Source organism: Bombina bombina, chromosome 1, assembly GCF_027579735.1.
Source record: "Bombina bombina isolate aBomBom1 chromosome 1, aBomBom1.pri, whole genome shotgun sequence".
Classification (NCBI taxonomy): Eukaryota; Metazoa; Chordata; class Amphibia; order Anura; family Bombinatoridae; genus Bombina; species Bombina bombina.
Genome location: NC_069499.1, coordinates 1258548480 through 1258573881, shown reverse-complemented (window position 1 = coordinate 1258573881; position 25402 = coordinate 1258548480).

The following is a 25402-nucleotide window of genomic DNA, read 5'->3' as shown; positions in this document are numbered from 1 at the left end:
TACTAATGGGGTCACTATAGCCCTAGAGGAATATCATATCCTTGCCCTTTCATGAATATATAATATGCCTTTAAATAATATCTGTAGCAGGAAGTCCAACATTCACTCACTATCTTTCACTTACCACTGTCAAATTTCCACTCGCCAATGGCTAGTGGGCTAGTGGAAATTTTGAGCCCTGCAATAATATCAGTTTATGATATGTAAAATGTATATTATATAATTTTGTATCCGTGTATTTTTTAAAATGTGAACTGGGCAGCATGAAACATAAACATTCAAAAAGTATAATGAGAGGGGAACCCCTATTTCCCCAATGCTTTTACTGCATAGGAGGATATGGATCAACATTCCCAAAATACATCACTATCCAAACTAAAAGTAAGGAATTATCCTCTTTCAAATTAAGCGCCTCATGCCATTTTAGGTAGTAAGTGATTACAATAGAAATCAAAGGATTCCTCCGTTGATAGAGAAGAGCCCTCTCTTCCAAATAAAAGGTCACATGCCCATGTACCATAGCTACCACCTATTCCTACCTTAATTCTTAAAGGGACACTGTATACCTAAAGTATACCTACTGCAGAATATTAAATGTATGGGGAATTGTTCATTTATGTTCATTTTCGTATTTAAAATAGTTGGCTTTGCTAATTAAAATAATAATCTATTGTTCTCCAGCACGTGTCCATAACAATGGACTGAGCCTACAAGTAAAGCAGACTTGCTAATGTTATCTGTTAGGTGCTGAAATGTTAATTATGGCTGGTAGGTTGAATAAGCACAAACAGCTATTTCAGATACAAAGGGGCCTATTTATTAATGTACGAGTGGACATGATCCGATATGCTCTCGGCATTTATCCGATACGCTCTCGGCATTTATCATTGCACCAGCAGATTCACTAGCAGGGGGTGTCAATCAACCTGATCATATTCGATCGGGTTGATTTTTGTCCGCCGCCTCAGAGCAGGATAGGTTATGGAGCAGCGGCCTTTAGACACACAGGGCATCAAGCTCCATACGGAGCTTGATAAATATGCCCCATAATCACTACTTCCTAACTTAAATGCACCAATTAATGTCCCAGTGTGTCTCCCGTTTCTACACAGAAAATGTTTGTTACGCATATTTTCACTTTAGGTGGGGATACAACAAGCAAAAGTATCTATTTCAAATAAAGGAGCTGTTTGCAAACAATTGCTCTCCAGCAGGCACAATAGACAATTGAGAACACATTAAAGGGGAGAAAAAAAAATAGATAACAATATCCTTTTAATATAGCATTGTCTTCAGCCGTATTTGCTTTAGCAAAAGGATCCCTCAAATCTTCATTGCAAGCTCCTATGTTAGAGAAAAATAGGGAAAGGTTCTGGCAGCTCACAGGAAACAAAGTCCGTGTATCACAATAAGTAGCAGTCCATATTAACAATATCAGGAACACATAGGGAATCTAGAGGGTATGTTATGTACTCACAATTCACTCACCCATACAAAATACACTTTGTGCCTCAGCTGTCTCCTGCCACGAGCATCTACCTTGCAGAACGGAGTTAACTTAAACACTCCTACTGCTCTCAGGATATCCACTGTACCTGGCCTGGGGGAATACTGCCGCAACAAATGCTCCAAAATCATGAGCACTGCCATTCAGGCATAAGCATTCCAAACTTCTGGAAGAGTTATTCGGCATCTGCCGTCCTCAACAGAACTTCCTGGTACATGCTCATCCAATCCAGGTGATCTGCTGTGCACACGTGGGTGAAAGACAACCAATCAGAATGAGCACCTCTCGTTCCTCTGTAGAGAAGCTGTATGAATGTATGAAGGGCCGCCGGGAAAAGCTCTATAACACTGAGGGATACTGGGATAAAAGCGGAGGACCAGTAGCGTATTTAGGTTTTGTGCTGCCATAGGCACTCAAAATTCTGCTGCCCCCCCCCAAAGGTCTTAGGCCTTTTTCCCCATCAATATTTTTTGAGGTCAGTGTGTAAAATGTTTTTTGTTTTTTATTTCATAACAATTCAAAAGAAAATGGGATAGCAAAACACTTGCATACCAATGGGTTGAATTGCATGCATCTCATGCCATTTTCTCCCTGAGAGAAGGGAGAGAAAAGAAGGAGAGGGAAGAAAAGGGAGGGAATGGAAAGAAGGGAGGGAGAGAGACAGAGAGGGAAAGAAGAGAAAAGTGGGAGGGAGAGAAGAAAAGGGGGGAGGAGAAGAAGGCAAGGGGAGGCAGCATATCGGCACAAGTTCTCCTCCAGCTTCACCTTGTAAGCATATCCCTGGGCATGTTTCTCACCAGGAACGCTTCCACTGCAAAAATGCCGGTGGCTCTAAATGAAGCAACGGTTTAAAGGAGCACTGCCTGTGAAGAGCGACCTTAATCAGTGCACGTGCCTTGAATTCTAAGTAAAAGCTTGCACTTTATCACTCACTGTACTGTGTGCTGGCTTTTAGAGAGAGGATAGGACAGATGTGCTGCCCCTCCCAAATCTGCCTCCCTAGGCACCGGCCTTGTTGGTCTAGGCCATAATACGCCCCTGCAGAGGACTCCTTTACGTCTTCAATAAGTAGCATAGAAAAAAGAAGGTGATCCTATATCCATGTTAAAAATACGCTTTATTAATCTATAATTAAAAAATACAAGAAACACAGAGCAATAGCACGGCCTTACGCATTTCGGCGGAAGCCGTATTCATAGACCTAAAAAGGCACAGGTGAGTGCCGTTTAAAAAGAACCTCTCAACAGGCTATTGGCTGATGTAAAAACACTCCCCTATTAACCTGATACATGCTCAATCCACATAGATTTGTTATTGGAGGAAGAAACATGCTTACATTTACATATAGATGAACGATAATGATACTAAAAAGAAACATCTTGTAAGAACATATTTTACAACGATTGATAGATTAGAATTGAACAAAATGGAAAGGGTCAGTGAATAAATACATGCATGAATAAACTCCAAACATAAACATTATGTACAAAAACATTGTGTACAAAAATATACAATAAGAACAGGCTTAAGTCTAGGGGTAATTCGCCAAGAATGCTTAATCATCTAGCTTAAAAAAACATTTGCAGATGGTAGACAACAGACTTTGATTCCCAGAAAAAGAAAGACTGATGAGTGAGGCTTATCTTTTATAATCTAATATTCCTCAGATTAATAATCTGTGTGTGATATTGTGAAAAAATATTTTCCTATATTGTTTGATGATATACAGTTAAAGACAACAGTGGAAAGGGGATTTAAATGTGTATATTTTAAAAATCTCACATTGGGGAACATCCTTGCTCCAGCTAATTGCCTAACAGGAGACATGCCAAATCTTGGTTACATGTCAATGGGACCTACATATGTAGGAGCCAAAGATGTAAGACATATAATTATGTCACTCAGGGCAAGAATTTCTACTAATGTGACACAAGACAGCGATTTCAGACTAAGGGATGTATAAACTGCTCTACCACATATATTGTGTATCTCATTAAATGTGTCGAACATTCAAAACAGTATGTGGGCATGACAAGTAGAGATGTCAGGACACGTATTCAAGAGCACTTAGGATACGTAAAAAATGACAGACCGTGTTCAGCCTTATCAAGGTACATAACAAAGACATGAGGTATTTTAAGTGGCGAGCAATTGAAACCATAAGATTACCTCCTAGGGGAGGAAACAAAGATCATTTACTCGCTAGACAAGAAATTTATTGGATAATGAAGCTACATACACAAATACCTTTTAATTTCAATTTTGAATTTGACATAATAAATCATTGGAAATAAATCAGTGTTAACTCCACCTTCTTTCATGTATTAACAAGCAATTTATACAAGAACCTTATTTGTAGTTATCTTGAGCACCTTCTTTAAATGATGGGTATTTGTAGTATTGTTTTACATGTCCTGGATTTTGAAAGTGTTATCATTATTATCTTTATTTATAGGTGTGCTTTCTCATTCTCAACTTAGGTATTGCTTTAGCAGTATTTTTATATATTTAGTAATATACTTTTATAGTATAAAACGTTATACTGCCATCTTATTTATTATGTTTATGCTTCTTTATCATGTCTGACAGCACATTATTTATTTGACACAGATAACCACTGTAGTATCTACAATATAATTTAATTTAATCTAATGATATTTCCTTTGCTTGTAGGGGAATGCAATACTTATTGTATATTTTTGTACACGTTTTTGTACATAATGTTAATCTTTGGAGATTATACATGCATGTATTTATTCGCTGACCCTTTCCATTTTGTTCAATTCTAATTTGTCAATTGTTGTAAAATATGTTCTTTCAAGATGTTTCCTCTTAGTATCATTATTGTTCATCCATTTGAAAATGTAAGCATGTTTCTTCCTCCAATAATAAATCTATGTGGATTGAGCATGTATTAGGTTAATAGGGGTGTGTTTTCACATCAGCCAATAGCCTGTTAAGAGGTTCTTTTTAAACAGCAATCACTTGTGCCTTTTTAGGTCTATGAATACGGCTTCCGCCAAAACACGTAAGACCGTGCTATTGCTCTGTGTTTCTTCTATTTTTTAATAACGGATTAATAAAGCATATTTTTAACATGGATACAGGATCACCTTCTTTTTTCTAAGCTCCTATGGTGTTCCTCCCTATTTTTAAAAATGTTAAAGTAACCATGTTTGCTTACGATTAACCCCTGAATTTAAATAGATATTTGCAGAAATAAAGTCCTGTTTCTTTTACCTGTGATCTGTTAAAAAGTGATTTTAGGTTTACAAGTATAATTTAATAATAAAACCCTGGGTGTATTTTGGCTACGCCAATTAGGCCTGAGCTTAGGGCAGCAGGATTTGTGAAGGGAATACATTTTGTAGGGTAGCTCTTGCATGATGCCTTAATACCCCTAAACTCAACAAATGTTTCATTTTTTAAATTTTATTACACATCAGTTATCTTTGAAAATCTAGTGGTTGTGCACAACCACACCCCATATTCTCAGGCCTCCACTTGTGAGAATGAGGCAAATATGAGCTAAAATTGAGGTAGCGGGTTCGAGGGAGCTGAATTTCTAGTGTTTAGGATAGCATAAAAACTAAATACACTAATGAAAACACAGTATCACAGGCTTGGTTTGTATACTCATTACAGATCACTTGTGTCTAGTTTCATTAAGGGCTGATGCTGTATCTGGTAGTTCCAACCCCCTGTAAACACTTATTAACCTTATGAACTAACAAATAATCACACGACACAGAGAGCTGGGTTTAAAGACCATAGCATGGTCACTTTTATTAACAAATCAAATAACTTGACTTCAACGGAAGTCATTAAATATTTAACCTGTAGCGGCATTCGAGGCCTAGTAAAATTTATCACTATTAAAGGGCCACTAAACCCAAAATCTTTCTTTCATGATTCAGATAGAGAATAGAAAATTAAACAACATTACAATTTACTTCCATTATTTATTTTGGTTCATTTTTTAAATATCCTTAGTTGAAGAAAAAGCAATGCACATGGTGAGCCAATCACATGAGGCTTTTATGTGCAGCAACCAATCAGCAGCTAGTGAGCATATCTAGATATGCTTTTCATCAAAGAATAGCAAGAGAATAAAACAAATTAGATAATATAAGTAAATTAGAAAGATGTTTAAAATTGCATTCTCTTTCTAAATCATAAAATAAAAAATGTGGGTGGCATGTCCCTTTAACTCCATATGACTGGAGGTCACAGCCAGGTGTTGTGGAATTGCAACTGCCAAGAGGGGGCCGCAAAGGCGGCCCCACCCCATTCCGTCTAGTAGGCATGGACGTCCTAAAGGATCTTCAGCCAAGGCGCTTTTGAGGTCCGCCAAGAAGATCGCCAGCCCTTCGTCAGACAGGTGCACCCCTTCTGGGTGATACAGCCCTTTTTTGTCCGCTGAGATCTGCTTGTGGCGCACCACAAAACCGCCTACCTCTAACACTGCTCTACCCAGCTCCCTGTTCACTTTTTTGTGGACCCTGTAAGCTACTCTAGGTGTGGGGAAATATCTCCAATGCAACCTGGGGATTATGTTGGACCAAGCCAACCTAACCCCCGGGAACGTCGTGCAAATCCACCTGACGTCGCACCTCATGGCATTAATGAGGTCCAAAGCCGGTGCACATCCTAGGTCGTTCCCTCCCATGTGGAGGAGGATAATGTGGGGCTGCCCCATCTATGTCTAGCATTCTGGAGGAGGGCCAGCAAACCATCCCACTGTAAGCCTCTCGGGCCCAACCACCATACTGATGCCTTTGACGTCGGAAGACCCAGTTGCTGCCCTTCAGGAAGAGAGTGAGCCCTCAGGGCTGCCCAATGCACATATGAATGCCCTATGATCCAGATTCGGGTAGGGCCCGTAGCCACATCTAAAATGGATTACAACGATTAAGGATCCAACCAAGAAAGAACACAACCAGAAAAAATGCAACGCGATAGCTAAATGCGCAGGCCCCCTACCTACCCATTACGCCTCAGCTGGCGGGCGCACATACAGTTTATAGCATTGGGACCTCCATCTACCCAGTCTCTGAATGTGTTCCCCCTCCAGCCCAGCGCCACTGCGCTGGTGGCAGCCCCTATCCGGAAGGAGTGTGGGGTGATTCTACAATCCCCCAAACCTGCTGTGAGCGTCGCCTTCTTCAGAACTGCCGTAAATTGGTACTGGGACAAGTTGGACCCATCCGCATGCACCAAGAACTGAGATGAACCCCGCGTGCGCTGCGCCGCATTAGCCCGCGTGAGAAATACCGGGCAGGCACCCGAGGCCGAGGGGGTTAGGGTCAACCACGACCCTCTCCCCTCTTGGTCCGTCTTCGAATTTGGGATAAACAATAACAGATTATCCCCGGCCCATTTGATGTGGTCCAACTGCATTCCCGACTGGCGACCAGTTCCCCCGTTCTAAGGGCTGCGAACAATTCCAAAGAGAAAGCGCACTGGAACAACTCCCTTTCTCCGGGCCCAATGCACACTTCCCCTAGGGCGTTTAGCAACTTGGCTAGCCTGCACAACGTCACCGGCTCCCGGGCATCTCTTGCCCTGCCTTCTAGTCTGCCCCAACCCTTAAGCACCTGACGAACCACAAATCCCTTTGTTATGTTAGGCAATTCTAACATGTTACAGAAAAAGGAGATGGCCGCTATCTTGTTGGCCATAGCCCCTTTAGAAATCCCTAGTCTGTTCCAATCAGCGAGCCACTTCAAGAACAACTCCCTAGGGGCTCCTCCTACCGCGGTGCCCTGCTCAAGACAATAACCTACCCACTCACCCCATTGTTGTGAATAGGCCCTCCACGTATTCGGTGCCAGGGACGCCCGCACCTACAGCCTTCAAAGCCCCACCAACTGCCAAATAGAGGGGGGACAAGGTAAGCCAGCTGCTGCCTCGTTGGGAGCCAGTTTGCGGAACTGCTCCCATTGGAACCTTGAAAGCGCGTCCGCCAGGGTGTTATTGACCCTGGGGACGTGCCTCGCAGTAAACTGAACATTGCATTGCAAGCACCTAAGCACCAGCTGGCGCAAGTATCTGACCTCAATAGGTGATGCAGCAGACAACCCATTTATGGCAAACACTACGCTGGCATTGTCTGTCCAAAATACAATGAACCGGTCCTTAAGGACCAGTCCCCATAGTTCCATAGCCACGACTATGGGGAAGAGCTCTAGGAGCGTTAAGTTTCTAGTCAAGCCCCACTGCACCCAGGACAGGGGCCACGGTTCAGCGCTCCATTGCCCATCGAGGTAAGCCCCGTACCCAAATGCCCCCGCTGCATCCGTCAACAGATGCACTGTCTGACTGGATGCCCTGGGGGCGCGCCAAAGTAGCGTGCCATTAAAGTCCCGCAGAAAATGCTCCCATACCCTGAGGTCATCCCGCATCTCTTCCGAGACGGAGACCCTGCGCGCCCCTTCGGGAACGGAAAGCAACGCTTCCATTCTCCTATTGAACGCGTGACCCATGGGTATGATTTTGCATGCAAAATTGAGCAGCCCTAGTACTGATTGCAGTTCCCTCATGGGCATACTCTTCGCTGCCATCGCATTGCGCACCGCTGTGAGCATGGCATTCACTTTGTCGGTGGGAAGACGACATAGCCTTGCAGCAGTGTCTATCTCAATCCCCAGGTACGTAAGTTTCGTACAGGGGCCCTGCGTCTTATCCTCGGCTAGCGGCACGCCGAATTGCGCCATTAATGCCCTCATTACTATCATGAGCCTGTCACATTCCCGAGTTTCTGCCCTGCCTACCAGAAGAAAATCATCTAGGTAGTGGGCGACCACTCCCCCGCCTGCGGCCTTCACAATCGCCCAGTGCAGGAATGTGCTAAACTCCTCGAAGTAAGCACAGGATAGTGAGCATCCCATGGGCAAGCATTTATCAATGAAATACCTGCCTTCAAATTTGCACCCCATCAGCCTGAATGAGGAGGGGTGTAGGGGGAGCAGCCTAAAGAAGGATTCAATGTCCATTTTTGCTAGCAGTGCGGCCGGCCCCGCTGCTATCACCAACTTCAATGCCTGATCAAATGATTGATATGACACTGAGCTTATTGTCGGGTCTATCGCGTCATTGACCGACGCACCTCTCGGGTATGACAGGTGTTGTATCAGGCAAAATTTTCCCGGGTCCTTTTTAGGGACCACCCCCAGTGGTGAAATAACCAGTGCAGGGATGGGAGGCTTTTCAAACGGACCTCCCGAGGGCAATTTCCTTGCCCAATTTCGCTCTTATCTCCCCCGGCATCTCGTATGCCAACTTTAAATTCCTGTGTGAGGGAGAACCAACCACCACCCCCATGGTTGGTATCCTAAAGCCCTCACCGATCCCCTCCAGGAGTCGGTTAGCTGCCTCCCTGTCGAGGTAGGCCGCCAACCAAGGCCTAATTGCGTCCAGCCTCAGGGGTGTTGGAGCTCTTTTGTCCAGCTCCCCCCTTGTTTGCCCCGCGGTAAGCCCCACTCTCTCTCCGCTTCGGGCAGTCACAGCCTGGGTGTTGTCCGCCGCAGTACATGCAGGCGTGATGAAAGGAGCATGATGTCCCTTTATCACACTGCTTCTCGTTGTACCGCCAACACTCTCTCCCCAGCCGCTTGACGAGACCTTGTGGCTTAGGGGGCCCTACGCGTGTAATTGAGCCCCCCCCCTTTCTCAGGGACAAGCAGGGACCATAGGTCCAAGTCCTTTACCCCAAAATTAAGGACAGGGTTCCCGACCATTTTGCTCCTGAATTCACTATCGTATGCTCTCCACATGCCTTCCCCATATCTGATATAAATGCACTCTATAACTTCCGCATACTTAATCACGTCCACGGCGGCCTCCGTCCTCTGTTCTATGTAACAGGAGGAGAAGACCCGGAAGCACCTCCTCCATTCTTCGAATGTATCTGGGCGCTGGAACATTTTTGGTCCAGTCCCGTCTTCGCTGCGCTCCTTGTCGCGCTGTGCTTCCAGCGACAGCTCGAACATGTTCACATATTTGTGATCACAAATTTTTTGCACCATCTTTGGCTTAAGATGTACATGGAGGCAGTGTATCTTGCAGGGGTATGAATCCCCTTGCAGCGCTGCTTTCCGCACACTAACCGCTTGTTCTTGTGCCTGTCCTGCGCTAGCCCCGTCTGAGGCGCTGCTCGCGGGGGCCACGGACACACTTTGGCTTGCCGGCGGCCTCAAATGCTCCACGCTACCCGCACCTATAGCCTGATTTTGCTCTGCCACTATTAGCTTTAGCATCCTAAACATACAACGCTGGCCTTTGCTATTAAGCCCTAGCTTCCTCCCCCCATCTGAGTCTGAATCAGTGCTATAGTCAGTGTCAATGGTGTGTGACATGTGCAACAAATTTCTCTCACCAGCTGCAGAGGTGGAAGGTGCTGCCGAATCGGATGCTGCTCCTGCTGATCCTCTTCCTGCTGTTTGCACGGCTGTCCCCGCTCCTGCTGCGCTGGAGGTCTCCGGCACTGGCGCTGAAGCCATTGTGTCCTGTAAGGAAGAAGCAAACAAGAGGGGAGTATCCAGGCCTGCCACAAGTCCCCCTTGACTTCCACCCCTAAGGGGTGTAGATGTGCTAGCCCCGGCCCTAATAGGCGCCCCTGGTAGTAACCTCTGACTCCCCCTTGGAACGCTGTGCGCCCCCACAAGCTCGTGTCTGCCAAACTTGGGCCCCCTGAGCCTCCCCCTTTGCAAGCTGCGCCCCCCATGCAGTGATGGCATCCTACTCCCAGGCCCTAAGGCTGCAGAGCGTTCCGCAGCGCAGCAGGCCTGCCTGGATACTCTCCACTCACCTGTGGCGAGTACCCGGCTAGGCCTCTTTCTGGCCCCTGGAGCTCCTCTTGCCGCTCCCCTTTCCGGCCGTCTGCCCGCACTGACACCGGAAGTGACGTCACTCGTGGCAGACGTCAAACCTGAAGTAGGCGCGGCAGACGCTAGGCCGCAACCGGAGCCTGAGTTAGAAGTAGCAGGCTGAGCCACCAATGAAGTGATGGGGCCCAGACCGGAATGGGTGACTGGGTGGTGGGCGGTAGAAGGCCCAGGCATCGCAGTAGACTGCGCCACCAATGATACCTCCGGACCAGGCCCAGAAGGCCCGACCGGATGTTGGGAGCCACTAGGCCCCAGAATTGCAGGGGGCACCACCGGAGGCAGGATGGCAGCAGTGAGAGCCTTAAACAGGCCCACAACAGCCGCCGCCGCCTCCTGGGACATACCGGAGGCCGTAAGGGCCCCAAGACCGGCATCCATGGCCCTCTCCAATTGTGAGGGCACCCCCTCAGGCTCTGCATCCGCCCTGTCCGGCACCATAGCAGTATCAGGCCTGGCGGATGCAGCCCCCGAGGGTGTCACCACTGCAGAGGTAACATGTCTGGGTGGGATGGAAGAGGATACTGGCCTGTTTTTCACTGGAGTCGGTGGCACCACGTCCTCAACCTCTTCTTCTATTCCAGCTGCACTTGGCAAGGATCTCCCTGGCGTCTCCCTGAAGCGAATTGGCACAGCAGCACTTCTCCTAGAACGAGACATCTTCGCTGGAAGGATGGCACAGAAACTTTCTCCTTGCAAAATCCCAGGTAGAAGAGGCCAGATTGTTCCAGAACTTCCCTTATAAGAGGTAAGCTTAAGACCTCCCCTAACTTTGCAACATTGTTGCTACTACACTGCCCTGGGATTTTCCACTAACCTGTCATGCTCATCCCTTAACTCCATTACAGGAGACTCTGCTACCTTTCATTCCCCTAATTCAAACATACACACAATGCAAAACATACAAAGATTTAAATAGACAACTCAAACAATCCATGCATGTAAAAGAAGACTGTTTTAATATCTCACGGCTAGATTACGAGTTTGGCGTTATGAGTGAAAAAGCAGCGTTATGGCTCTTTTTCACTACCACTGGTATTATGAGTCTTGCAGGTATATCTGTACCACACACTTTTTTGGCCGTAACGCAACGTAACTACCGCAGCTTTCAAAAAGTAATTTTTCAATGGGACTTCCACAGCGCCGGTATTACGAGTTTGCCTGTCCGGCCAAAAAGTGAGCGGTACAGCCTATACCGTCAAGATCCGTACCGTAAACTGAAAGTCAGTAGTTATGGGTTTTATGTTACAAAGCCGTAACATAAAACTCATAACTAAAGTGCTAAAAAGTACACTAACACACATAAACTACCTATTAACCCCTAAACCGAGGCCCTCCCGCATTGCAAACACTAAAATAAAATTATTAACCCCTAATCTGCCGCTCCCAACATCGCCGTCACTATAATAAACATATTAACCCCTAAACCGCCGCTAGTTAAATATTATTAACCCCTAATCTGCTGTCCCTAACATTGCTGCAACCTACATTGCTGCTATTAACCCCTAATCTGCTGCCCCCGAAATCGCCGCCACTATACTAATGTTATTAACCCCTAAACCTAAGTCTAACCCTAACCCTAACACCTACTGACTTTAACATCATTTAAATAAATCTAAATACAAATTACAATTAATACCTAAATAATTCCTATTTAAAACTAAATATTTACCTGTAAAATAAACCCTAAGCTACATTGTATCTATCTTAGGTTTTATTTTTATTTTACAGGTAAGTTTGTATTTATTTTGACTAGGTAGATTAGTTACTAAATAGTTATTAACTATTTACTAACTACCTAGTTAAAATAAATACAAATTTACCTGTAAAATAAAACCTAACCTGTCTTACACTAACACCTAACCTTACACTACAATTAAATAAATTACATTAATTAAATATAATTCGTGTCAGTATAGCTGTAACGCAAGCATTTAAGCCTGTAACGCAACATTCATTCCGCACTCAAAAAATGACGTTTTTGTGTGGGATTTTCATAGCACCGGTATTACAGGTTGTGAGTTCAGGCTAAAATGCTTGCATTACAGCCTATACCGATACGATCCATACCGCCATCTGAGAGCAGTATTTTTGGATTTTGCAAAACAAAAATGTTTCACAAAACTCGTAAGTTATAACTAAAGTTTTACAAAGTACACTAACACCCATAAACTAAATATTAACCCCTAAACAGCCACCCTCCTACATCGCAAACACTATATTAAACTTATTAAACCCTAATCTGCCGCCCACCCACATTGCCAACACTATTTAAATATATTAACCTCTAAACTGATGCGCCCCGGCATCGCCAACACTATAATAAACCTATTAACCCCTAAACCTCCGACCTCCCACATCGCCGCCACTAAAGAAACCTATTTTACTGTTGTGGGAACTTTGTATTTTTTTTACAGGTTAAAGAGCTGTTTAATTTAAGGCAATGCCCTACAAAAGGCCCTTTTAAGGGCTATTGGTAGTTTATTGTAGGCTAGGAGGTGTTTTTATTTGGGGGGGGGGTTATTTTTATAGGGCTATTAGATTAGGTGTAATTGTTTTTATTTTTGATAATTTTGTTTATTATTTTTTGTAAACTAGCGGCTAGATTACGAGTTTTTCGTTTTGAGCTGTGCGGTGCTAACAAGCAGTTTTCTCTCACTGCTCTCTTACCTACAGCGCTGGTATTACGGGTTTTTACAAACCCGGCGTTAAAAGGCAAGAAGTGAGCATTGAGCAAAATTTTGCTCATTACCGCACTCCAATACCAGCGCTGCTTAAGTCAGCGGTGAGCTGGTCGTACGTGCTCGTGCACGATTTCCCCATAGGAATCAACGGGGAGAGTCGGCTGAGAAAAAGTCTAACACCTGCCAAAAAGCAGCATAAAACTCAGTAATGCAGCCCCATTGATTCCTATGGGGAAATAAAATTTCTGTCTACACCTAACACCCTAACATGAACCCCGAGTCTAAAGACCCCTAATCTTACTTTTATTAACCCCTAATCTGCCGCCCCCGACATCGCCAACACCTACATTATACTTATTAACCCCTAATCTGCTGCCCCCAACATCTACATTATATTTATTAACCCCTAATCTCCCATACACAATGTCGCCACAACCTACCTACACTTATTAACCCCTAATCTCCCATCCCAACGTCGCCGCCACTACCTAACTACATGTTATATTTGTGAATATAACATGTATTCATATGTATTTATTTGCATTCAATGGATGTTTTAAAGGGATGGGAAAGTAAAAATATAAGTTGCATGATTCAGATAGAGCAGGTAATTTTGAAGCACTTTAAAATTAACTTCTATTTTCAAGTGTGCTTTGTTCTCTTGGTATCCCTTGTTGGAAAAGAATACGCACATATCCTACACTAGTGGGAGCTAGCTGCTAATTGGTGCTTGCACACATTTGTCTCTTGTTATTGGCTACATAGATGTGTTCAGCTACCTGCCAGTAGTGCAATGCTGTTCCTTCAGCAAGGGATAACAAGAGAATGAAGCGGGTTTGATGGTAGAAGTGAATTTGAAAGTTATTTAGAATTGTGTGTTCTATCCAAATCATGAAAGAATATTTTGGGGTTTCCTGACCCTTTAAGAGCTGTGATACAAGTATTGAGCAATTTGATTAGTTAGTGATAGTTTATAATGTGTATTTAAATCAGATTGGCTGATGTAATAAATTATGTGATTATGCATATTCCAATCAAAAGTGGTGGAAAAATTCACTAGTGTGTAGGTTATTTAGAAGTTTGCATCATAATTGGTGCGAAAAGTGTTGTCAAATATGGCGCGAAGTGGAGAGTGTGACTTGTATTACATGGCTTAAACATGGTGCACATAGATTTTTCCAAAAAAAATAAAAAGGAAGTTAGCTATATTATGTTGTGTTTTTATTTCATTTTTTATCTCTATGGGGGGTAGTTATCAAGCCGTCAACTTCAAATACGCTGGAATTCCGCAGCGTATTTGTGGCGAGGCTGATTCGCCTTAGTTATCAAAGGCTAGAGACCGGCAAAAGTTGAATTTTGTGATGTAAGCTTCGGTCCGCCGAACTCAGTCCGACACAGATCGATTCTTACGTCACTCCAGATGTTCCGCACACAAGTGCGGCACAATCTGACTAATTTTGCTAGTTATCTAAAAACTAGCAGGTACGCTCGGCACTTTTCCGGCCCAGCATACCTGGTTTTCAATCCGCCGCCCTGGAGGCGGCGGATCCCATAGGAATCAATGGGAGTTTGACCATAGCGAAAGTACAAGTTCGCTGCTGCCAGACATCGCATTGATTTCTATGGGAGCTGTCTACACTTAACACCCTAACATGTACCCCGAGTCTAAACACCCCTAATCTGTCCCCCCTACACTGCCGCAACTAAATAAAGTGTTTTCCCCCTAAACTGCCACTCCCGGAGCCCACCGCAAGCTACTCTATACATATTAACCCCTAAACCGCAGCTCCCGGAGCCCACCGCAAGCTACTCTATACATATTAACCCCTAAACCGCCACTCCCGGACACCGCCGCAACCTACATTATACCTAGGAACCCCTATCCTGCCCCCCCTATACCGCCGCCCTCTATAATAAAGTTATTAACCCCTAATCTGCCCCCCCTACACCGTCGCCACCTATAATACATTTATTAACCCCTATCCTGCCCCCCCCTACACCGCCGCCACTGTAATAAAATTATTAACCCCTAAACCTAAGTCTAGCACTAACCCTAACACCCCCCTAACTTAAATATTAATTAAATACACCTAAAAAATATTTCTATTATTAACTAAATTAATCCTATTTAAAACTAAATACTTACCTTTAAAATAAACCCTAATATAGCTACAATATAAATAATAATTATATTGTAGCTATCTTAGGATTTATTTTTATTTTACAGGTAAATTTCAATTTATTTTAACTAGGTACAATAGCTATTAAATAGTTATTAACTATTTAATAGCTTACCTAGCTAAAATAAAGAGAAATTTACCTGTAAAATAAAAACTAACCTAAGTTACAATTACACCTAACACTACACTATCATTAAATAAATTATTCCTATTTAAAACTAAATACTTACCTGTAAAATAAACCCTAAGATAGCTACAATGTAATTAATAATTTATTTTACAGGTAACTTTGTATTTATTTTAGCTAGTTAGAATAGTTATTAAATAGTTATTAACTATTTAATAACTACCTAGCTAAAAGAAATACAAAATTACCTGTAAAATAAATCCTAACCTAAGTTACAATTAAACCTAACACTACACTATCATTAAATTAATTAAATAAATTAACTACAAATAACTACAATTAAATACAATTACATAAACTAACTAAAGTACAAAAAATAAAAAAAGCTGTTACAAAAAATAAAAAAAATAAGTTACAAACATTTAAAAAATATTACAACAATTTTAAGCTAATTACACCTAATCTAAGCCCCTCTAATAAAATAACAAAGCCCCCCAAAATAAAGAAATTCCCTACCCTATTCTACATAAAAAAAGTTTAAAGCTCTTTTACCTTACCAGCCCTTAAAAGGGCCTTTTGCGGGGCATGCCCCAAAGAAAACTGCTCTTTTGCCTGAAAAAGAAAAATACAACCCCCCCAACATTAAAACCCACCACCCACATACCCCTAATCTTACCCAAACCCCCCTTAAAATAACCTAACACTAATCCCCTGAAGATCATCCTACCTTGAGTCGTCTTCACTCAGCCGAGCCACCGATGGAACTGAAGAGGAGATCCGGAGCGGCAGAAGTGATCCTCCAAGGGGCGCTGAAGAAATCTTCCATCCGATGAAGTGATCCTCCAGGCGGCGCTGAAGAAGTCTTCCATCCGGAATTAAGGTAGGAAAAATCTGATTGGCTGATTGAATCAGCCAATCAGATTGAAGTTCAATCTGATTGGCTGATCCAATCAGCCAATCAGATTGAGCTTGCATTCTATTGGCTGATCGGATCAGCCAAAAGAATGCGAGCTCAATCTGATTGGCTGATTCAATCAGCCAATCAGATTTTTCCTACCTTAATTCCGATTGGCTGATAGAATCCTATCAGCCAATCGGAATTGAAGGGACGCCATCTTGGATGACGTCCCTTAAAGGAGCCTTCATTCGTCGGTAGTCCATCGGGAAAGAAGGATGTTCCGCGTCGGCAGGATGAAGATGGATCCTGAAGAAAGAAGATTGAAGACCCCGCTTGGAAGATGACATCACCCGGATAGAAGACTTCTTCAGCGCCGCTTGGAAGATGACATCGCCCGGATGGAAGACTTCTTCAGCGCCGCCTGGAGGATCACTTCATCGGATGGAAGATTTCTTCAGCGCCCCTTGGAGGATCACTTCTGCCGCTCCGGATCTCCTCTTCAGTTTCATCGGTGGCTCAGCTGAGTGAAGACGACTCAAGGTAGGATGATCTTCAGGGGATTAGTGTTAGGTTATTTTAAGGGGGGTTTGGGTTAGATTAGGGGTATGTGGGTGGTGGGTTTTAATGTTGGGGGGGGTTGTATTTTTCTTTTACAGGCAAAAGAGCAGTTTTCTTTGGGGCATGCCCCGCAAAAGGCCCTTTTAAGGGCTGGTAAGGTTAAAGAGCTTTGAACTTTTTTAATGTAGAATAGGGTAGGGAATTTTTTTATTTTGGGGGGCTTTGTTATTTTATTAGGGGGCTTAGATTAGGTGTAATTAACTTAAAATTGTTGTAATATTTTTTAAATGTTTTTAACTTATTTTTTTTATTTTTTGTAACTTAGCTTTTTTTATTTTTTGTACTTTAGTTAGTTTATGTAATTGTATTTAATTGTATATTACAAAAGATAAGAGTGCGCTCCAAGGAGCTCTACCATTCAATGCTCAGCATTAACAAAATAAAACCCAATATATATATGGTCTTATTTATTTCACATAAAAAATTTTAAAACTTATTTAATATTACAATACATCAATAACATAAATAACATAAACAAATGTGATTAATAATAAGGTGCACCTTTTAAACAACAAAATTAAGAATAAAAACTAAGAGGCTTGTTTCAGCGTGTTAATTTTTTAACCATATATTGCAATTATTTGCAGTGATACTTTTCTATCAAAATCTCGCTACTTGTTGTAGCAATAAATGTAGTGAACGATAGTTATATCTCAAACTGACTTTTTCGAATATTAAAAGTGTGCAAATGCTTGAAAGTCTGTATTGAGGCAATGTTATAACCTTGTATCCCTTGCTTGCCAAACTTTTATGAAAAAGTAGTAAGTCAATATTTTATGACACAATGATAAGTTCTGTTTTCTTTTGTGTGCAGCAATAAATTCCGTTTTAAAGATCTTTTTACGAAGCCCCAAATGGGTACACAAACTCACCAGAATCCGAAAGGCAAATATTTTTAAAAAACCTTTCCCTGACCTCTCCAGGTGTTGGCGTCTTCTGAGTCAGCCGTTAGCTCCGGCTGTGACGTGTAACATTCACGTGATACCACTTCTCCGCCAATAGCTCAGTCAGGTTACCGGTAGATTGCTTTTTCAAATAAGATCTCAAATGGGGATAGATCCAATTGCTATGATTCCATATAGCAGAGTTTTGCTTATGCACAACAGGTCTCTTCCGTGATTTAGATCACTGTAGTTGCCGTTTAACTTTTTGCAATTATACAGGATAGAGCGTTCAATAAGGCATAGATAGAGCTGGCCAGCTTCCACAGGTCCGATCATCTACGCGTTTCAGCAGAAATGCTTTTTTCAAGATGTGCCTGTGGACTTCCCATCATGCCTTTATAAATATCCCATTTAAACTGCAGTTTTTATTGGATAGTTGATTAGAATAGTTCATTTGCCACGCTTCTGGCCTCATATTAGTCAGTTCATTTGACACACTTATGCCTCATGTTAATTGTTTCATTTGACACTCTTATGCCTCATATTAGTCAGTTATTTGACACACTTATGCCTAATGTTAGTCAGTTCATTTGGCACGCTTATGCCTCATATTAATAAATTCATTTAACACGCTTATGCCTCATATTAATCCTTATACATATTTTAAAAACAGTTATCATTATCATAACTCTATTCCTAATGATAATATTTTTCAATACACATAATATAGCTTACTACCAATTAGTATTAGGTTAAAATTCAGAATATTCCAATTACTTAGTTTGCCTATACCTATAGTACATAATAAAAAACAAATTTGAGAAAATAATACAATTCTAATTTTAAAATACATATAAAATTTATTTATTACACATTTAAAAGTTATTTAGGGGTGGACATGTAGTTATTGTTAAAATGCATCAGCTATATATTAAAATTGTATTCTCTATAATCTATGATCCAAAAATATATTTTAAATTAAATATATTATAAATTAAATAAAAGGGTTAAGATCCAATTCAGCAACAATAACTACATGTCCACCCCTAAATAACTTTTAAATGTGTAATAAATAAATTTTATATGTATTTTAAAATTAGAATTGTATTATTCTCTCAAATTTGTTTTTTATTATGTACTATAGGTATAGGCAAACTAATGCCTAGATTTAGAGTTCGGCGGTAGCTGTGAAAACCAGCGTTAGAGGCTCCTAACGCTGGTTTTAGGCTACGGCCGGTATTTGGAGTCAGTGATTAAAGGGTCTAACGCTCACTTTTCAGCCGCGACTTTTCCATACCGCAGATCCCCTTACGTCAATTGCGTATCCTATCATTTCAATGGGATCTTTCTAACGCTGGTATTTAGAGTCGTTTCTGAAGTGAGCGTTAGAGCTCTAACGACAAAACTCCAGCCGCCGGAAAATAGCAGGAGTTAAGAGCTTTCTGGGCTAAAGCCGGTTCATAAAGCTCTTAACTACTGTACCCTAAAGTACACTAACACCCATAAACTACCTATGTACCCCTAAACTGAGGTCCCCCCACATCGCCGCCACTCGATTAAATTTTTTTAACCCCTAATCTGCCGACCGCCACCTACGTTATACTTATGTACCCCTAATCTGCTGCCCCTAACACCGCCGACCCCTGTATTACATTTATTAACCCCTAACCTGCCCCCCACAACGTCGCCGCCAGCTACTTACAATAATTAACCCCTAATCTGCCGACCGCAAAGCGCCGCCACCTACGTTATCCTTATGTACCCTAATCTGCTGCCCCTAACACCGCCGACCCCTATATTATATTTATTAACCCCTAATCTGCCCCCCTCAACGTCGCCGACACCTGCCTACACTTATTAACCCCTAATCTGCCGAGCGGACCTGAGCGCTACTATAATAAAGTAATTAACCCCTAATCCGCCTCACTAACCCTATCATAAATAGTATTAACCCCTAATCTGCCCTCCCTAACATCGCCGACACCTAACTTCAATTATTAACCCCTAATCTGCTGACCGGAGCTCACCGCTATTCTAATAAATGTATTAACCCCTAAAGCTAAGTCTAACCCTAACACTAACACCCCCCTAACTTAAATATAATTTAAATCTAACGAAATAAATTAACTCTTATTAAATAAATTATTCCTATTTAAAGCTAAATACTTACCTGTAAAATAAATCCTAATATAGCTACAATATAAATTATAATTATATTATAGCTATTTTAGGATTAATATTTATTTTACAGGCAACTTTGTAATTATTTTAACCAGGTACAATAGCTATTAAATAGTTAAGAACTATTTAATAGTTACCTAGTTAAAATAATAACAAATATACCTGTAAAATAAATCCTAACCTAAGTTATAATTAAACCTAACACTACCCTATCAATAAATTAATTAAATAAACTACCTACAATTACCTACAATTAACCTAACACTACACTATCGATAAATAAATTAAATACAAATGCTACAAATAACTACAATTACATAAACTAACTAAAGTACAAAAAATAAAAAAGAACTAAGTTACAAAAAATAAAAAAATATTTACAAACATAAGAAAAATATTACAACAATTTTAAACTAATTACACCTACTCTAAGCCCCCTAATAAAATAACAAAGACCCCCAAAATAAAAAAATGCCCTACCCTATTCTAAATTAATACATTTAAAAGCTCTTTTACCTTACCAGCCCTGAACAGGGCCCTTTGCGGGGCATGCCCCAAGAAAATCAGCTCTTTTGCCTGTAAAAAAAAACATACAATCCCCCCCCCTAACATTACAACCCACCACCCACATACCCCTAATCTAACCCAAACCCCCCTTAAATAAACCTAACACTAAGCCCCTGAAGATCTTCCTACCTTGTCTTCACCATCCAGGTATCACCGATCCGTCCTGGCATCCGGTGCTGAAGAGGTCCAGAAGAGGCTCCAAAGTCTTCCTCCTATCCGGCAAGAAGAGGACATCCGGACCGGCAAACATCTTCTCCAAGCGGCATCTTCGATCTTCTTCCATCCGGTGCGGAGCGGGTCCATCTTGAAGCAGCCGACGCGGATCCATCCTCTTCTTCCTGCGTCTCCCGACGAATGACGGTTCCTTTAAGGGACGTCATCCAAGATGGCGTCCCTCGAATTCCGATTGGCTGATAGGATTCTATCAGCCAATCGGAATTAAGGTAGGAATATTCTGATTGGCTGATGGAATCAGCCAATCAGAATCAAGTTCAATCCTATTGGCTGATCCAATCAGCCAATCAGATTGAGCTCGCATTCTATTGGCTGTTCCGATCAGCCAATAGAATGCGAGCTCAATCTGATTGGCTGATTGGATCAGCCAATCGGATTGAACTTGATTCTGATTGGCTGATTCCATCAGCCAATCAGAATATTCCTACCTTAATTCCGATTGGCTGATAGAATCCTATCAGCCAATCAGAATTCGAGGGACGCCATCTTGGATGACGTCATTTAAAGGAACCGTCATTCGTCGTTCAGTCGTCGGCCAGGATGGATGTTCCGCGGTGGAGGTCTTCAGGATGCTGCCGCTTCGCTCCGGATGGATGCCGCTTGGATGAAGACTTCAATCGGATGGAAGAACTCTTCTGCCCCGCTTGGATGAAGACTTCAGCTGGATCATGGACCTCTTCAGCCCCCCGCTTGGGCTTGGATCAGGACATCGGAGGAGCTCTTCTGGACCGATCGGTGAACCTGGTATGGTGAAGACAAGGTAGGAAGATCTTCAGGGGCTTAGTGTTAGGTTTATTTAAGGGGGGTTTGGGTTAGATTAGGGGTATGTGGGTGGTGGGTTGTAATGTTGGGGGGGGTATTGTATGTTTTTTTTTACAGGCAAAAGAGCTGATTTTCTTGGGGCATGCCCCGCAAAGGGCCCTGTTCAGGGCTGGTAAGGTAAAAGAGCTTTTAAATGTATTAATTTAGAATAGGGTAGGGCATTTTTTTATTTTGGGGGTCTTTGTTATTTTATTAGGGGGCTTAGAGTAGGTGTAATTAGTTTAAAATTGTTGTAATATTTTTCTTATGTTTGTAAATATTTTTTTATTTTTTGTAACTTAGTTCTTTTTTATTTTTTGTACTTTAGTTAGTTTATGTAATTGTAGTTATTTGTAGGAATTGTATTTAATTTATTTATTGATAGTGTAGTGTTAGGTTTTATTGTAGGTAATTGTAGGTATTTTATTTAATTAATTTATTGATAGGGTAGTGTTAGGTTTAATTATAACTTAGGTTAGGATTTATTTTACAGGTAATTTTGTTATTATTTTAACTAGGTAACTATTAAATAGTTCTTAACTATTTAATAGCTATTGTACCTGGTTAAAATAATTACCAAGTTGCCTGTAAAATAAATATTAATCCTAAAATAGCTACAATGTAATTATAATTTATATTGTAGTTATATTAGGATTTTTTTTTTACAGGTAAGTATTTAGCTTTAAATAGGAATAAGTTATTTAATAAGAGTTAATTAATTTTGTTAGATTAAAATTATATTTAACTTAGGGGGGTGTTAGTGTTAGGGTTAGACTTAGCTTTAGGGGTTAATACATTTATTAGAATAGCGGTGAGCTCCGGTCGTCAGATTAGGGGTTAATAATTGAAGTTAGGTGTCGGCGATGTTAGGGAGGGCAGATTAGGGGTTAATACTATTTATGATAGGGTTAGTGAGGCGGATTAGGGGTTAATAACTTTATTATAGTAGCGCTCAGGTCCGCTCGGCAGATTAGGGGTTAATAAGTGTAGGCAGGTGTCGGCGAGGTTGTGGGGGGCAGGTTAGGGGTTAATAAATATAATATAGGGGTCGGCGGTGTTAGGGGCAGCAGATTAGGGGTACATAAGGATAACGTAGGTGGCGGCGCTTTGCGGTTGGAAGATTAGGGGTTAATTATTGTAGGTAGCTGGCGGCGACGTTGTGGGGGGCAGGTTAGGGGTTAATAAATATAATATAGGGGTCGGCGATGTTAGGGCAGCAGATTAGGGGTACATAGGTATAATGTAAGTTGCGGCGGTTTAAGGAGCGGCAGATTAGGGGTTAATAATAATATGCAGGGGTCAGCGATAGCGGGGGCGGCAGATTAGGGGTTAATAAGTGTAAGGTTAGGGGTGTTTAGACTCGGGGTACATGTTAGAGTGTTAGGTGCAGACGTAGGAAGTGTTTCCCCGTAGCAAACAATGGGGCTGCGTTAGGAGCTGAACGCTGCTTTTTTGCAGGTGTTAGGTTTTTTTCAGCTCAAACAGCCCCATTGTTTCCTATGGGAGAATCGTGCACGAGCACGTTTTTGAGGCTGGCCGCGTCCGTAAGCAACTCTGGTATCGAGAGTTGCATTTGCGGTAAAAATGCTCTACGCTCCTTTTTTGGAGCCTAACGCAGCATTTTTTTGAACTCTCGATACCAGAGTTAATTTTATAGTGCGGCCAGAAAAAAGCCCGCGGAGCGTTAACAGCCCATCTACCGCCAAACTCCAAATCTAGGCCTAGGTAATTGGAATATTCTGAATTTTAACCTATTACTAATTGGTAGTAAGCTATATTATGTGTATTGAAAAATATTATCATTAGGAATAGAGTTATGATAATGATAACTGTTTTTAAAATATGTATAAGGATTAATATGAGGCATAAGCGTGTTAAATGAATTTATTAATATGAGGCATAAGCGTGCCAAATGAACTGACTAACATTAGGCATAAGTGTGTCAAATAACTGACTAATATGAGGCATAAGAGTGTCAAATGAAACAATTAACATGAGGCATAAGTGTGTCAAATGAACTGACTAATATGAGGCCAGAAGCGTGGCAAATGAACTATTCTGATCAACTATCCAATAAAAACTGCAGTTTAAATGGGATATGTATAAAGGCATGATGGGAAGTCCACAGGCACATCTTGAAAAAAGCATTTCTGCTGAAACGCGTAGATGATCGGACCTGTGGAAGCTGGCCAGCTCTATCTATGCCTTATTGAACGCTCTATCCTGTATAATTGCAAAAAGTTAAACGGCAACTACAGTGATCTAAATCACGGAAGAGACCTGTTGTGCATAAGCAAAACTCTGCTATATGGAATCATAGCAATTGGATCTATCCCCATTTGAGATCTTATTTGAAAAAGCAATCTACCGGTAACCTGACTGAGCTATTGGCGGAGAAGTGGTATCACGTGAATGTTACACGTCACAGCCGGAGCTAACGGCTGACTCAGAAGATGCCAACACCTGGAGAGGTCAGGGAAAGGTTTTTTAAAAATATTTGCCTTTCGGATTCTGGTGAGTTTGTGTACCCATTTGGGGCTTCGTAAAAAGATCTTTAAAACGGAATTTATTGCTGCACACAAAAGAAAACAGAACTTATCATTGTGTCATAAAATATTGACTTACTACTTTTTCATAAAAGTTTGGCAAGTAAGGGATACAAGGTTATAACATTGCCTCAATACAGACTTTCAAGTATTTGCACACTTTTAATATTCGAAAAAGTCAGTTTGAGATATAACTATCGTTCACTACATTTATTGCTACAACAAGTAGCGAGATTTTGATAGAAAAGTATCACTGCAAATAATTGCAATATATGGTTAAAAAATTAACACGCTGAAACAAGCCTCTTAGTTTTTATTCTTAATTTTGTTGTTTAAAAGGTGCACCTTATTATTAATCACATTTGTTTATGTTATTTATGTTATTGATGTATTGTAATATTAAATAAGTTTTAAATTTTTTTTATGTGAAATAAATAAGACCATATATATATTGGGTTTTATTTTGTTAATGCTGAGCATTGAATGGTAGAGCTCCTTGGAGCGCACTCTTATCTTTTGTAATATATTTCTAGTACTAGTGTGACTATTGGGGATTATCACACTTAAAGAGTAGCTATATTCTACCGACTGGGTATATCTTGTTTTAATTGTATTTAATTGTAGTTATTTGTAGTTAATTTATTTAATTAATTTAATGATAGTGTAGTGTTAGGTTTAATTGTAACTTAGGTTAGGATTTATTTTACAGGTAATTTTGTATTTCTTTTAGCTAGGTAGTTATTAAATAGTTAATAACTATTTAATAACTATTCTAACTAGCTAAAATAAATACAAAGTTACCTGTAAAATAAATATAAATCCTAAAATAGCTACAATGTAATTATTAATTACATTGTAGCTATCTTAGGGTTTATTTTATAGGTAAGTATTTAGTTTTAAATAGGAATAATTTATTTAATGATAGTGTAGTGTTAGGTGTAATTGTAACTTAGGTTAGTTTTTATTTTACAGGTAAATTTCTCATTATTTTAGCTAGGTAGCTATTAAATAGTTAATAACTATTTAATAGCTATTGTACCTAGTTAAAAATCCTAAGATAGCTACAATATAATTATTATTTATATTGTAGCTATATTAGGGTTTATTTTAAAGGTAAATATTTAGTTTTAAATAGGATTAATTTATTTAATAATAGAAATATTATTTAGATTTATTTAATTAATATTTTAGTTAGGGGGGGTGTTAGGGTTAGTGTTAGACTTAGATTTAGGGGTTAATAAATTTATTACAGTGGCGGCGGTGTAGTGGGGGGCAGGATAGGGGTTAATA